This window comes from Otolemur garnettii, unplaced genomic scaffold, assembly GCF_000181295.1.
Source record: "Otolemur garnettii isolate 467f Iridium unplaced genomic scaffold, OtoGar3 scaffold00047, whole genome shotgun sequence".
NCBI lineage: Eukaryota > Metazoa > Chordata > Mammalia > Primates > Galagidae > Otolemur > Otolemur garnettii.
In genome coordinates this window covers 6,848,677-6,863,628 of record NW_003852442.1, presented here as the reverse complement: position 1 = coordinate 6,863,628, position 14,952 = coordinate 6,848,677, and positions in this window count along the sequence as shown.

The following is a 14,952-nucleotide window of genomic DNA, read 5'->3' as shown; positions in this document are numbered from 1 at the left end:
TACTTGTGGAGGAATTCTGTTTTTGCAGGTCAATTTTGTGCACTGATTATAGGAACTGAATTTTTACATTAAAACGAACAGTTCAAATGTTAGTATTTATCAGGCTTGGTTTTATGGCTACTGAAGGAGCTTAAGGAAATTTCACCCCACAATATGATTCCTTGGTATAAAGAATATTTTCAGTGAAAAGACCATTTTTGATTAGAAAGCACCAGCCTCTCCTTTATAAAACCTGAGTAACCTGATTTAGCATCAGAAAAGGGACTTCTGGATTCCTTGTCACCTGCTGATAGACCTGCCCTAAGGGCATTTGAAGCACAGACCTCTCTGTTTCCCTCCAGCTACCCTCCCCCCCCTTGACAACCACTTGCCCCAGGTATACTTACCAGTTTCTCTCCCCCCTCCCTTCTAAAAGGCATCTTTAAAAGCCACTGACTATCCCTGAAACTTTGGGAAATCATTCTTGTGGTTCCCTCCATGCACATGGTATTTGGAGATAAACCTTTCTTTTATTAATCTACCATAACTGTGAATTGATCTTTTCAGCGAACCAACCTGGGGGAAAAGAGCAAGTTTCCCTGGGACTCCCCTTCACTACCTTCTATGTAAGCCACGTAACATAAATATTCTATTTAAAGGAATGTTAGGTTTACTTCTTAAATATTTTATTGAGAGTAAGTCATATTTTTACTTATGTAGATAAATTTAAATTAAAAATTCAGTGTATGTGCTTATGGGGTAACTCATGATAGTGAGTGATGGCATTTGAGAACTACCTGTCCGGTACCTGTGGTCCCTTCTAGAGAAGGGAGGTGCCAATTATCCTAAACTAGGGGGCGACTAATGAAAAGGACCTGCAGGTGTTAAGACCACGAGGTATTTAAGGAATTAAGATCTCAGGGGAAGGATCAGATCAGGCCAACAAAACAAGGGGCTCTCCTGTATTAACATGTAGTAACATTTCTTCAGATAAAACCATATACCACATCAGTAAATGACCTTTTCCACAGCACGTTTAGCAATAATGGGTTCCATTCCTTGCATAATACAACTGCTGTGGGGTTGTCTTTCCCTACGGTGAAGCATATAGCCCCCATGCCAAGAGAATCCATCCTCATAGTCTCTCTCCTCCCTAATGGACTTGGCCTTGCAGACATCCTGGTGCTATTGCCCAGGAAATATTATCATCCCTGAGAGAAGCAGTGAGTAGGGAATGAAGACTTAGATCTGCCACAAATCTTTAAATATCCTTTGTTGAAAACATTGGCTAAGTGGGAATTTATTACCTCCCATCCCAATTCCCCATCTTAAATTCCCAGCTCTGCCCATAATTCATCATTGTGAAATCCTTTATTGTCAAACTCTATTCACGTGCAACTCAGGGGTCACGAGAGTAGCTTTCTAAGTAAGGCCCAGAGTTCCTTCTCTGTCTCTCCCAGGGTAATGGGCACAGGGTCCCTGGAGGCAAACGTGTAATCCCTCTGGAGTCCTCATCTGCAACCAAGAATAATAGTGTCTTCCTAATCGGGCTGTTCTGAAGGTTCAGGGAGGTAACACATTTCATAAAGGGTTTAGCAAAGTACTTGAACCCCATTTACTCACTACTCTGTGGTTGCTGCTAATAATAATTACTCAAAGGTACGGAGATAACCTTTTTTCTACTGTCTATTCCATTTGTCATTCTTCTTTTAAGTTTCAAAATATTAAGGGACTACAAGTAGTTTTGATATGTGGATATCTTACATACTGCTTAAGTCAGAGCTCCTGGCGTGCCGTCACCAGAAGTGTTCATTGTTCCCAGTAGGTGTTTTTAGCTCTCACCCTTCCCGTCTCCCCCCCCCCCATTGGCGTCTCATGTCCTTTATTTTGCTTTGTACTGTTCGTACCCACCTATTAACGCCCACTTATTAGTGAGAATATACAGTGTTTGGTTTTCCATTCCTGGGTTACTTCACTTAGGAGAACGGTCTTCATTCTCCAACTTGCTTCAGAAGACGTCATTCCGTACCTTCTCACGGCTGAGCGGTGAGTACTCCATCATATACAAACTGCACATTTTCTTTATCCACTCATGAATCGAAGGGCACTGAGGTTCTACATTGTTGTGATTGTGAATTGTGCTGCAATATTGGCAGGTGTCTTTTTGATCAAATGGCTTCATTTCCTTTGGTTACGTGCCCAGCCATGGGATTGCTGGGTTGAATGGTAGGTCTGCGTTTAGTTCTTTGCCCAATCTCCATAGTGTTTTCCATAGAGGTTGCATTGATTTTCAGTCCCACCAACAGTGCACTTATGTTCTTTCTCTCTGAATCCATGCCAGCCTTTGTTGTCTTTTGATTTTTTTTTTAAACAATGGTCATTCTGATAGGGGTGAGGTGGTGGTTTTAATTTACATTTCCATTGTGGTTTTGATGTATACTTTCTTGATGATTAGTGATGTTGAGCGGTCAACAGCTCTGGCCAGGTCTGTTCAGGAGAAGAAGCACTCACGTGCCCCAGGGGACATCTTAGTCTTCACCACAGCAGCACTCTTAGGTTAGAACAAGAGCTGTCTCAGCAGGGGTTAAGGGTCTGCCCCAGGCCTCCGGGGAGACCCACCAGGAAGGGGTGACATAGCCTCGCCCAGCCAGAAAGCTTGCTTGTTGGGGCAGGGCCTTCTGAGATCCACGATCTGGCTGTGCAGGAGTGGGTTCTGCTCCCTGCCATCTCCTTCTGGCATCTGGGCATAGGCAGCAGCCCACAGCCCAAACTAGCTGAGATCCCCCATCAGTGGTGCCATTGTAGCCGGAAACCCATGCAGACAGAAGACTCCAGGCACCAGCTGATTAGAGGAAGCAGGTTTATTCAGCCGGGGGTACTTGGAACACCAGCGTGTTTCCCAAAACCAAGCCCCCCAACTCAATCCCTTGCCTCTTTTTTGTCCACTTTTCAGGGTGGGAGTGCATGTGAGGGTCATAAGACAGAGAGACATGACATCATCCTCAAGGTCCCGGGCTCAAGGGGGAAGGTCAGATTCGCCCGTGTCCTTGAGACCAGTTGGACCACCTGCCCTCAAAGGCAACAGACACCCAAGGAAGTTACTAGGTTACAATCTAGGCCCTGCGTATGTCAAGGAAGAAACGTACAGACAACAGAAACGCCTGCGGCTTGGCTGAGGCCTACACAGGGTGGCTAGGATATTCTTTTAGTTCTGCTTTTACTTTCTTGCCTCATTCCCCCTTTGAGACTCAGGACAACTTGTTATGGAGTCTCACCACCATCTTCATTAACCTGTGCCATAGTTTATTGGTGGTGCATGTAATACGCTCCACTTGGGCCTCTTCCAGACACAGCCAAATTCACTAGGTTCCTCACCATCTGGAGATACACTGGCAATAAGCATGGGAGGAGAAGGCAAGTGCCCAATAACAATAAGACTCCTATCATAAGGGGCTTAAAATCTCCCAGAGCAGGGAACCATCCTTTAAAGATGGATTTTGGATTATATCCGTGCCACACCTGTACTGGCACATGAGCCAATTTGGAAATTTCATTAGCCATACTTGCCACTACTAGACCTTGATTATCTATTTTCAGACAACTATTGGTCAGATTGAACTTTCTACATACTCTTCCTCCTGCAGCAAGTAAATAATCCAAAGCTAATCTGTTTTGTACAATTTTCTACATTAGCGTCCTGAGTATTTGCACAATCTACAGTCCACTTAGTTCTCTTGAGTTCAGTAAAGAACAGTCCCACGATGATGTAGATCCTCATGCTTTGGATGTGCCTGGACCAGTCAGCTCCTGGGGTGTGACTGGAGCAGGGCTTGCTGTTCTCCGCAACATCAGCTCGAGGGGGTTGTCAGGATCCGAGGTAGCTTCTCAAGGTCCAGGAGTCATTGAGGTGTGGAGCCCATGCCGTGGGAACTCAGGATCAGCTGCCGTTGTTCATGTACTGCTCAGTCCAGCTCCTCTTAGGCAGGGGCAGGTTCTCCTCTGGTTCCACGGCAGGCTTTACTCTGCTGTAATGGATCCAGGCAGGAATTTCTGCTACTCTCACAGCTGTAGGTGTGGTCAGGATAACGTTGTAAGGGCCTTTCCACCTCACCCTCAGGGGAGACACGCTCCAATCCTTGACCCACACCGCAGCTCCTGGAGAGAAAGGGTGGACAGGGGAAAACAAACTAACAGGACACCTTTCATTCATTCATTCATTCCGACACTGCCTCTGTCACCTTTCCTAGTGCCTGTAACTGCTTCCTTAACTCTTCCTCTCCCAATTCCCAGGGGCAAGCTCTGTAGGAAGGACAGTGGTCCATGATATAAGATCTTACATGGTGAGAATCCTGTCCTCTTAGTAGGAGTACACCTAATCTTGAATGACACCAAGGGCAGGGTACTTACCCACTGTAAGTTTGTCTCCTGGCACACTTTCCCTAAACTTGCTTTGATAGCTCTATACATGTGTTCCACCTTCCCCAAACCTTGTGGGTGGTAGGCTGTGTGGAGTTTCCAGATGATGCCAGGATGTTAGCCGTCTTCTGGATCAATTTGGAGATGAATGCTGGCCTGCTGTCTGACCCAATCCTCAGCGGGAGCCCAAACTGTGGTATAATGTCTCTCAAGAGTGCCCAGGTGACTTCTTGTGCCTTCTCAGTGCGGGTAGGATATGCTTCTACCCATCCGGAGTAGGGGCACATCATCACCAGCAAGTACTTGTTCCCTCTACATCTGGGCATTTCAGTGAAGTCTACCTGAAAGTCCTCGAAGGGTGGGGGTACCGTTGGTCCTTGGTGGGCGTTGAATTGGCTGCAGATGACACATTGCTGACTGATGGCTTTTTCCAGGGGTTACGCTGTCACATAACTGCTTCCATCAACATACAAGTCCCAGTCTGCATCTGTCCAAGGCTGGTCATGCAAGTCAGGTCTGCTAGAGTACATATTATCTATGAATTCTTCACAGTCATGCTCAGTCCCTCTTCCATTGGCTGGAAGGAGCGTGGCTGGGTCCAAGGTGTTCTTACATTAGAGAGTCAATGTCCTTGCCCCCAGTCCTTACTCAGACCATGGACTCTCCGGGGGCGGCTGAGTCCGGTCCCCTTCAGCCTAGCAGGGCCTCTCCCACTAAGTTATAGAGGGTTCCCTGCTCTTCTGGTACTGTGGCCTCTCTCCCAGGATTTTTCACACTTCCTTGCCTCTGGGGACACTCATTCTTCCAATGCCCTGTCTCTCGGCCACTTGCACACTGATCCCTTCGCAAGGAGGGGAGGCTTTTACCCTAGGTTTCTTGTACTCCTTGACCTTGTCCTCTTTGAAAGGGAGGCGGTCCTCCCCTCATGCCTTTCAGAGCCACAGCTATGAGATTGCCCCTTCGCTTCACGCTCCTGTCCTCTTCCTTACGGCTTACTGCTTCCCGATTCACAAAAACCTTTTGTGCTATTTTGAGGAGTTGCAAGGTGTTCATACGTGCAAACCCCTCCTGCTTCTGCAGTTTTCGCCATATATCCTCAGTGCTTTGGCTGACTAGGGCCATATTAACCATCCTCTGATTCTCAGGGTCAAAGGGAGTGTACATCCAAAATGCTTCACATAACCTTTCATAAAACTGGCCTGGACTCTCAGTCTTTCCTTGGAGAACCTCATTCATTTGAGCCAAATTGGTAGTTTTCTGTGTTCCTTTCTCAGCCTCTGCAACAATGCCTCTCGGTACCAGATCTGCCAATATCTTCAGCACCACTACTCTAGGTCGGGTGGAGAACATTTTCCCTTCCTGTCCCTGTGTTAGTAGCCTTGTCACGATCTGCTCTTCAACCAAGGTGGTTGGCTCACTACTAGCTGTAGCCAGGTATCTTGTATGGAAACTGCTCAGTGTGAACGCCCTTTCCAGTAACTCTGTGCCATACCTCAGACACTAGGGATCTCTCTAAACTTCCCTCCAACAGCCATCCAATCCCAGAGTGGGGGCCATTCCTGCTCACAAAGACTCCTTAGCTTTCCTGGTGTCACAGTCACCTACAAATTCCTTCTTAAAGTGCTTCATCATGGTAGTCAGTGGGGTGGACTTCCCTTGCTTGTTCCTCATTTCCACCCAAGGTCCCCCTGCCGAGACACACACTCACACCACACTCTTTGGCCAGTCTCTTAGTCCCATTTAACAGTTCAAAAACAGGACTCATTTTATGAGTTGACAGTACAATCACAGCCTCTTTTTTTCCTTTGAATTATTTTTCTCTCTCTCTCTAATTTCTCTCTTTATTAAAGACAAATTACAGTAGAATCAACTCAGTTGCCAAGATAAACTGGACCTTCAGTATAGTGATTATTTGCATAAAGCGCAGTAAGAATAATTATTAGCCATCTAGACTGTTTGGCTTTGCTGGAACCTTTTATAAGGAATTTTCAGGCCGGACTTTCTCAAGAGCCTTTCATGAGCCCAGGTTTCACCTGTGCCATAAGATGGGTAAATTCCTCTTCTTTTGAGGTCCCCAAGCACCTTTCAATTTCCAGACCCATCAGCAAGCGACCTTCGCTACTTACCATAGATTAGGAAAGGTTACTAATGGGTATCTGGCCTGTTTTCCAAAGGGCTTTCTTTATTGGCCTTACAAAGTCAACTTTAATTCCTTAACGCAGTCTGGACACCTCCAGAAATGCTGTTCCAGCCAAAGCCTTGGTAAAATACCAGTGCCTCCATCATACCCTATAGAACAAAACAGATTCTTATTGAACTTATGCAAATAACTGTATTATCAGAAACTAGTAATACTTACTAATGACTTTAAAATTCTGGAGAAATCAAGGAGAGAGAAAAATACATGTTTCAAACTCTGCTCATAAGCACATATATTGCTTGAAAAGCTACAAATAGCTCAAAAGGCAGAGAATTATTTCCTTGACTTCTGGAAAACAGAACACAGAAAGAACCAACAAACAAAAAGCCATAACAAACTAGCCTAGTTCCACATAACTGATTTCTTTTCTGTTTGAAGTTAGGTTAGCAACACTCATAGACATGTTAAATTTTCAATAAAAGTTCTAAAAATCTGCTTTTAGCCCAAAGGTACTACATTTCCATAGACATCAGGAATTTGAATTCGAGAGAATCTGTCAGCCTCTCTTAATATTTCCTTTTCTTTTTTAGATGAATTAAAACTATTACTGACAATATATGTTAGGAGAGGCCAATGTCTTATACATTAGGACAGACCAATGCTTTACAATATTGGAACATATATATAACCATAACCCATACAAAATCACCATTTCATATTTGACAATGCTTCCTATACATTTTTAATAAATCAGTGAGTTCAATTTGTTTTCTTATGCCTTTCAGTGGTCTCAATATTTCAAAAAGACCAAATTTAGAGTTGTGCTTTTTGTTTTCTGGACTGAGTTCAAACCTGCCAACCTCAGTGCATGTGGCCAGTGCTGCAACCACTGCACTATGGGTGCCAAGGCCCATATTTAAAGTTGTGATTTTTTTTTTTTATTTTTGAGATGGAGCCTCAAGCTATCCCCCTGGGTAGAGTGCCATGGCATCACAGCTCACAGCAACCTCCAACTCCTGCGCTCAAGCAAGTCTCCTGCCTCAGCCTCCCAAGTAGCTGGGACTACAGGAGCCCGCCACAACGCCCGGCCATTTTTTGGTTGCAGCCATCGTTGTTTGACGGGCCCGGGCTGGGGATTCGAACCAGCCACCTTAGGTGTATGTGGCTGGCACCTTAGCCGCTTGAGCCATAGGCGCCGAGCCTAGAGTTGTGATTTTGGAAGGTTTGTCAAATATCAAAAGGCCTAAAACATTGGTTCAAATAAGATTACATGCCAAAAGATTCTGAAGGAAATACATAGTCAACTGGCTCACATGTAAATTATTTCACAAATTCTTTTTTATGAATATCACTTAACCTGCACAGACAATCTACAGACATGCTAGACCTTTTTTAATTTTGCCCTGCCTTTCACTTTCTTAGACAACCATTCTTTTTCAGGACACAATTTATCACACAAGATTCTTTCTTTACACCATGCCATACTTCTTTCTAATTTCCCTTACTCTTAAAAACTTTTCACAAAACAGAATCTCAGTTCACTATGAAGTCACCCATTCACTCGGCCAAACTGACAATTAGGTTTAAAAAGCAAGAATCTTATTCTTTGACAAAGACTAAGTTTCTCCAACAATTTAAACAACTAAATGATTACATTTTACAAATGAGAGACATTTTATGAGATATAACATTGATACAGGATTTTTCCCACTCAGAGCTGGACAGGGAACCCCCATTTTCAGGCTCAGGTGGGCTCAGATATTAGACTCCCATCTCCAGGTACAAACTCTCTGAGCCCCAGCCAGGTCATGAACAAAGAAGCCTGAAACCTTTTGGCTGGCTCCACCCAGACTAAGGAGTACACACCCTAATCCTCTCCCCAGACAAAAACTGCTACAAAGACCTAATAACCTTACCCAAGGTGGGGGGCTGCATTTATCCATTTGCTAGAACACCTTTTCAGTTTGTGAAGGTATTTTTCCATCTACCAAGTCCTGGCCAAAATATCTCTCAGGGCCAACTATTTACACTTAGACAAAGGACTAATGCAGGAAACCTCCAACCTGGGCCTCCTCACCCCTTTGGGAGGCTATCCACCAGGGGACCTGTGGCTGATATGAATACAGCACTGTTCCCCATGAGATTTACACTCTCTCCTCCAGATTTTTAAGGGCCATCCAGACCTCACCAGACTACAACACTTTCCAAGGCATGGCTCCTCTGCCTATAGTTCTGGCACACTCCACTCCATCTGCATGTCCCTCAGTTCAACAAAATGCCATTTTATCACTGATCTGTGGCCTGTGGGCTCAGTTCTCAAATTCCTAAGACCAAAAACTTACTGAAGAAATTCCAGTAACAAAACTACAAAACCATTTCTAATGTCTTTCCATTTTCCCCCCAAGATGACATGGTCATGTGACAGTCACCAAAGACAGCACAGAATCTGGAACTTCCAGTTTCCCTCAGAATAGCCAGGGGGCAAAGTTGGAGCAGGGAAGAAGGGCACACTCACACATTTGGTTCACCCCATGAATGGGGGGGGACCCCAGCTATTATTACCCATCTCAGTCATTCTCCAAGCACTCACATGCACACAATTTCAACACATTTCTTAACCTGGGCACCCTTGATTTGAGCTGCCACTTAGCCATATGAGGCAAACCAACACTCCGCTAGGCCCTGTGAGGGGAGATCCAACTGCACTCTCCGAGTTCTCTCAGTCACACCACATCCACACACTCTCACACACCTCTCAACAGATCAGCTGGCAATCTAATACCCAAGGGGTTGATCAGACTCCCTCTTCCACTAAAACTGTAGTGGGCCCCAAATGGATCCTACCTTGCCTTAGACATCTCCCTGTGTCCGTGCTGGCGATCTAATGCCCAAGGAGATGATCAGGCTCCTCTTCCACTAAAATTGTAGTGGGCTTCAAAAGGGTCCTACCTTACTCTGGATGTCCTGGCACCACCTGTTACCAGTTCCTCTCTGGTGCTCAGCCACTACAGTGACCCACCGCAGGGACCTTGCCAGCTCGGTCTCAACGATATGTTCCTCTGGGAGAATTTGTCCCAGGAGCGCTCTGAGGACCACATTGCCACCCTCGGGGGTGATCTGCGGGGCAGGCAGAACCCAACCCAAAGACTCTGGCTGCATGCTTTTCCCACCAAACCTTGCTTCCCAGTCAGGAACCAAGAAATGTAGCAGGAAACTGATGCAGACAGAGGACTCCAGGCACCCATTGATTAGAGGAAGCGGGTATATTCAGCCGGGGGTACTCGGAACACCAAGGTGTTTCCCCAAACCCAGCCCCCCGACTCAATCCCTTGCCTCCCTTTTATCCACTTTTTAGGGTGGGAGTGCATGTGAGGGTCATAAAACAGAGACATGACATCATCCTCAAGGTCCCGGGCTCAAGGGCAAAGGTCAGATTCACCCGCATCCTTGAGACTAGTCAGGCCACCTGCCGTCAAAGGCAACAGAAACCCAAGGAAGTTACTAGGTTACAATCTAGGCCCTGCATATGTCAAGGAAGAAACATACAGACAACAGAAACGCCTGCGGCTTGGCTGAGGCCTACACAGGGCGGCTAGAACAGTGTCTTTTAGTTCTGCTTTTACTTTCTTGCCTCACCACAAGAGGGCAGCTTCCATGTCCAGGGTTCCACCCTGTCCTGAGAGCTCAGCTTTCCTGAGAGGGAAGGGTGCTTCAGCTTGGACGCACACTGCCGTCTCCTTCCAGTTCTGCCCAGTAGCGCCCTCCACTGCCAGTATTGCTTTACAAATCTCTCCTCCTTGTCCCCAGGCAACACGACTGAACTCTGTGGCGGCAGCACCTGTCTGCTGGTCCCCCATGTGCAATCCCGGATGGTGCCAGGGAGATGCATGCTGGTCCTGAGTTGCCCAGGGAGGGTTCATGCAGGCTTGATGTCCCCCCACTTCAGGGTGTGCCCTGCTCTGCTGGGATAGTCCCAGGGAGGGCCATCGGGCAGGGAGCACAGAATTTGAGCACCCCTTGGTCTGCTGCAGGTCTTTAAGAGCCCCCTCTATGTGGTAGCTTCAGTATGGTGGACAGGCCAACAGACAGGAAGCAGCCACTCCTGAGAGGCTTGGCTCAATTGTTCCTTGGGTCACCTGTGCCACTCAGCAGTAGTGGGTTGGGGGCAGGGAGAGAAGATAAAGAATCTGGAGGATAGCCAGGCGTTGTGGTGGGCGCCTGTAGCCTCAGCTACTTGGGGGGTGGGGGGGCGCTTTTTTTTTTTTTTTTTTGAGACAGAGCCTCAAGCTGTCCCCCTGGGCAGAGTGCCGTGGCATTACAGCTCACAGCAACCTCCAACTCCTGGGCTCAAGCGAGTCTCCTGCCTCCGCCTCCCAAGTAGCTGGGACCACAGGCGCCCGCCACAACGCCCGGCTGTTTTTTGGTTGCAGCCATCATTGTTGTTTGGCGGGTCCGGGCTGGGGATTCGAACCCGCCACCTTAGGTGTACGTGGCTGGCGCCTTAGCCGGTTGAGCTATAGGCGCCGAGCCGGGGGGCGCTTTTAAAGGCCAAGAGTTTGAGGTTGCTGTGAGATGTGACACTGCGGCACTCTAATGAGGGTGACAATGAGACTCTGTCTCAAAAAAAAAAAAAAAATCTGGAGGGAGAGCAAGTACTCAGGGTCATCTTTGTGCCTCTCCCCAGCAGGCAGCCCACCTGGAGTGTTCAAGCTCTGGGATCACACACAGCCCCAGGACCCACCAGCCCCTCGTGGCCCTTGCAATCTGGGAAGGAGTTGGGAAATGTTTGTGTGGGGACCCTGGCATGAAATCTGAAGCATGGAAGCTCCCCAGGGAGGATAAAAGGCACAGAATGGATGGAGAAGCCCTATGATGCCGGCCACCTCGGGTGGGGTCTGTGGCCACTGGGAGCGACCTCAAGGGACTGCCAGCCCTGTGCTTTGTTTTCAAGAAGCTCCGTGTTCACTGGTGGCAGCAGCTTAGTCTTGTGAGGGTAGGGAAACTCTGCAGCAGCGCGGGAGCCTGCTGACCACCAGAGGTGTGCAGGGAAGAGAATCAAAACCCATCTACCCTTCCCACGGACTCCAGGTTACTCGGGGCTGATCTCTGCTGAAATCTTGCTCCTCCTCTTCTGTTCTGTCATTTTACCCCATGTATTCTTTGGTAGGTTCTGGCACTTTTCTTCAAAATTACTCCTGAGCTATGTTTGCTTTTGTTTTTTTTTCCCCCCATCTGAAAGTTTTCCTTCTCTCTGAAACAATCTGGTGACCAAGTCAGCCATCTTGTCCCCCCTCTCTCCGATTTTCCATTCTTAACCATCATTTCTTTCTTGTTAGGTTTGCTAAAAAGCAATAAGTCATATAAAAATCCTCTGAAATATATGCACGTGAATATGTATACACACATATGTAATCACAGGTATAAGGATAAGTGCTGTACATTCAGATCCACTGGCCTTACTTTGCTCGGCATTCTTACTCTCCATTGGTCTAATGGTCCAAAATCTGGAAAACCTGAGCACAATTGCTTCCTCATTTTTTTCTCTCTCTTCTTTTCCCTCTCTTGTCCCATCCCTCCATCCTTTCTCTTTTTGCAAAAATATTTTACTAGAATACCTTTCAAATAGAAAACGTACATGTATAATAGGTTTAACGTACATAATTTTCATAAATAAATGTTTAGACGTCATGTCCCTTAAGGTAGAACAACGTTAAGTCAGTGTCTCCCCAAGGAGATAAATGTGTTCTTCTGTGTCAGCATTGGATGCTTTCTGGCTTCCATACAAGAATCAATAAGTAATGATTTTTCTTGTTTGATCTGTCTTTCTCCCAAAGAAGCTATTCTGTGATTTTTTATAAATATAATCCTTATCTATGTTTACCAAATATCACTGGGACTCTAGGCTTTGATCAGCTTTTAAAATAAGGACAGTTCTAGTATATTGGCATATTTGGCAAACCAGGTAAGTACAGACATTGTTCAGAAGAATTTTCTAAATGGGGCAGCACTGGTCAGCATTTGGTACATGAAAAGGCTATATACCTATTGTTTTGCTTGAAATGTAGTTGTACAGAGATTATTTTGCACAAAAAGGCCTTATCAAGACCAGAAAAGTTTTCTTTAAAAAAATGTTCAGACTGCAGTTCCTAACACTACTGGATTTTGATGTTATATTGAAGTAAATTATACTTGAAGCTCCAGACTATGTGGACCACACAGCCTGATTCAAGTTTCTGTGACCCAAATCCTAGTACATATTTCTGGCTAGACACCATGGCTCACCCCTATAATCCTAGCACTCTTGGAAGCTGAGGTGGGTGGATTGCTTGAGCTCAGAAGTTCCAGACTAGCCTGAGCAAGACCCCATCTCTACTAAAAATAGAAACATTAACTGGGAGTGGTGGTGGTCACCTATAGTCCCAGCTCCTTGGGAAGCTGAGGCGAGAGAATCACTTAAGCCCAAGAGTTGGAGGTTGCTGTGAGCTATGATGATGCCATGGTGCTCTACCCAGGATACAGAGTGAGACTGTCTCCAAAAAAAAAAAAAAAATCTTAGTACTTGTTTCGCTTAAGAGCTAGCATATCAACATTCTCAGATTTAGTATAACGATCTACAGAAAAGTAGTTTCAACCTTTTGTCCCAAATCTTTCATTGAACTGAGTTTCTCTCTCAGATTCTTGATCAACAATGCTCCAGTTAAATTACATTGGGAATAACTGGCTTCTCACTAAATCATTCACGAACTAAACAAGTTTCAAAGGTAAAGAAACAGAATACTTTATTATAAAACTTATAAAATAATTAAATATTACACATATATTTTGACTTTTCTCTATAATCCATGGTTTTATTCAACGTTTTTCCTCAAAATATCACTGACTCCAGGAGGCAAGTGAGAACACATAATAGGCTATTAATAAATTAATTTTCCATAAAATAATGATAATTATATAAAGAAACAACTTGCTGTTTTGCAGAGGGCAAGGGTATGGAACCATTTTGGGTTTTTTTTTTATTATTCCTGATGATAAAGTGAAAGCAGTTCCTCCTCCTTATTGCTGAGTATGTCCCAGAACTCATGATTTTAATTACCAGGAGAACAAAGGATGCTTCTAAATTTAACAAACCACTGTCTAGCTGGTTCTGCTGAGCTGGTTAGTCCAGCTTGAATGGAGACTCTTTTAAGTAAAACTGGGTTACATTCAGCAAAAAAAGTTGAGGAATAGAGAATTATTATATAAATATGCCCTTGATAACCACTTCTCCAAAAATTACAGGAGGACACAGTCGCATAAATGACTTTGGTTTTGGCAAAACAGCCTGGTGTTTTTTCAATTCTGAACAACTTTATGCTTGGTAATGCTTCCCAGCAGCTGGCTTCTGATAACTGAAAATATTCTTTGAAAGACTATAAAACACTTACTCGGTGAAGAGTCCTGGTCTACCATGGTTTGTTAACATCAATGGTGCAAGAGGACAAGGGGATTCTTCTCTGGGTACCTGAATCCCAGGGCAAATTTAAACATGTCAGGTGGTAGGAAAAAGCCACAAGGGGTCTTTAATTTTGCCAAGCAGCTCTGATACCATGGATGGACCACTTTTATAAATGATGACCTCCTAGCTTTATTTTTTCCACCAGAAATAAACATTTTGCCCATTCTCATTCCCCAAGAGCAGGCTCTGGCCCTCCCAGGCGTGGACTGGTTCAGCAAGCACCAAAAGTTACAAGGTTGATGAGAAAAGGGCCCCAATATTTGACGTGAGTTTTTTGGGGTCTTGAACATGAATGGCAGTCCCATGGAGATCTTAAATGGTCTCTGTTGCCCTACAGTCACAATATTCCTTGGAATACTTTTCAAGTTGTTCATCTCAGTCTTGAAGACTCTAGAAGCAGAATATACTTTAAACAAAATAAGAAACACACACACACACTAAAGAAACAGGACGTGAAGCTTGCTAGTCCAGCAGCAAGCTTAGCTGTGAGCACCATATGATCTTTCCGGGTTGGGTGTTCACCCACCTGTGAAGTCCATGCCACACTTGGGCAAGGTGTGCCAGCCACATCTGACCGCTCCAGGTCACTCTCTGACCTGAAGTCTTCAAGGACCATGCTTCAACCAGATGTCTTTGCTTTGAGGTTCAAAACCACACAGTTGAGGTGATGCTCGCTTGGCCAAAACCAAAATTAGACCGAGCTCAGCGTGATCCACCACTTCTTTCGTGTGACAGTGCAAACCAAAGATTTTTGTTTTTCAAAGTCAGATTTGTCCTCGCTTCCTCGTTTCAAGTGCTTCAAGGTACCATGTGCTTCAGCGAAATGAAATAGGTGCCTGGTGACAAGCTGTGTCCTCAGAGCTGGGCTCCTTGACATGGCTGTGGCTCCCAAGGGATTTGGGGAGCTCAGCTTCTGCATTCA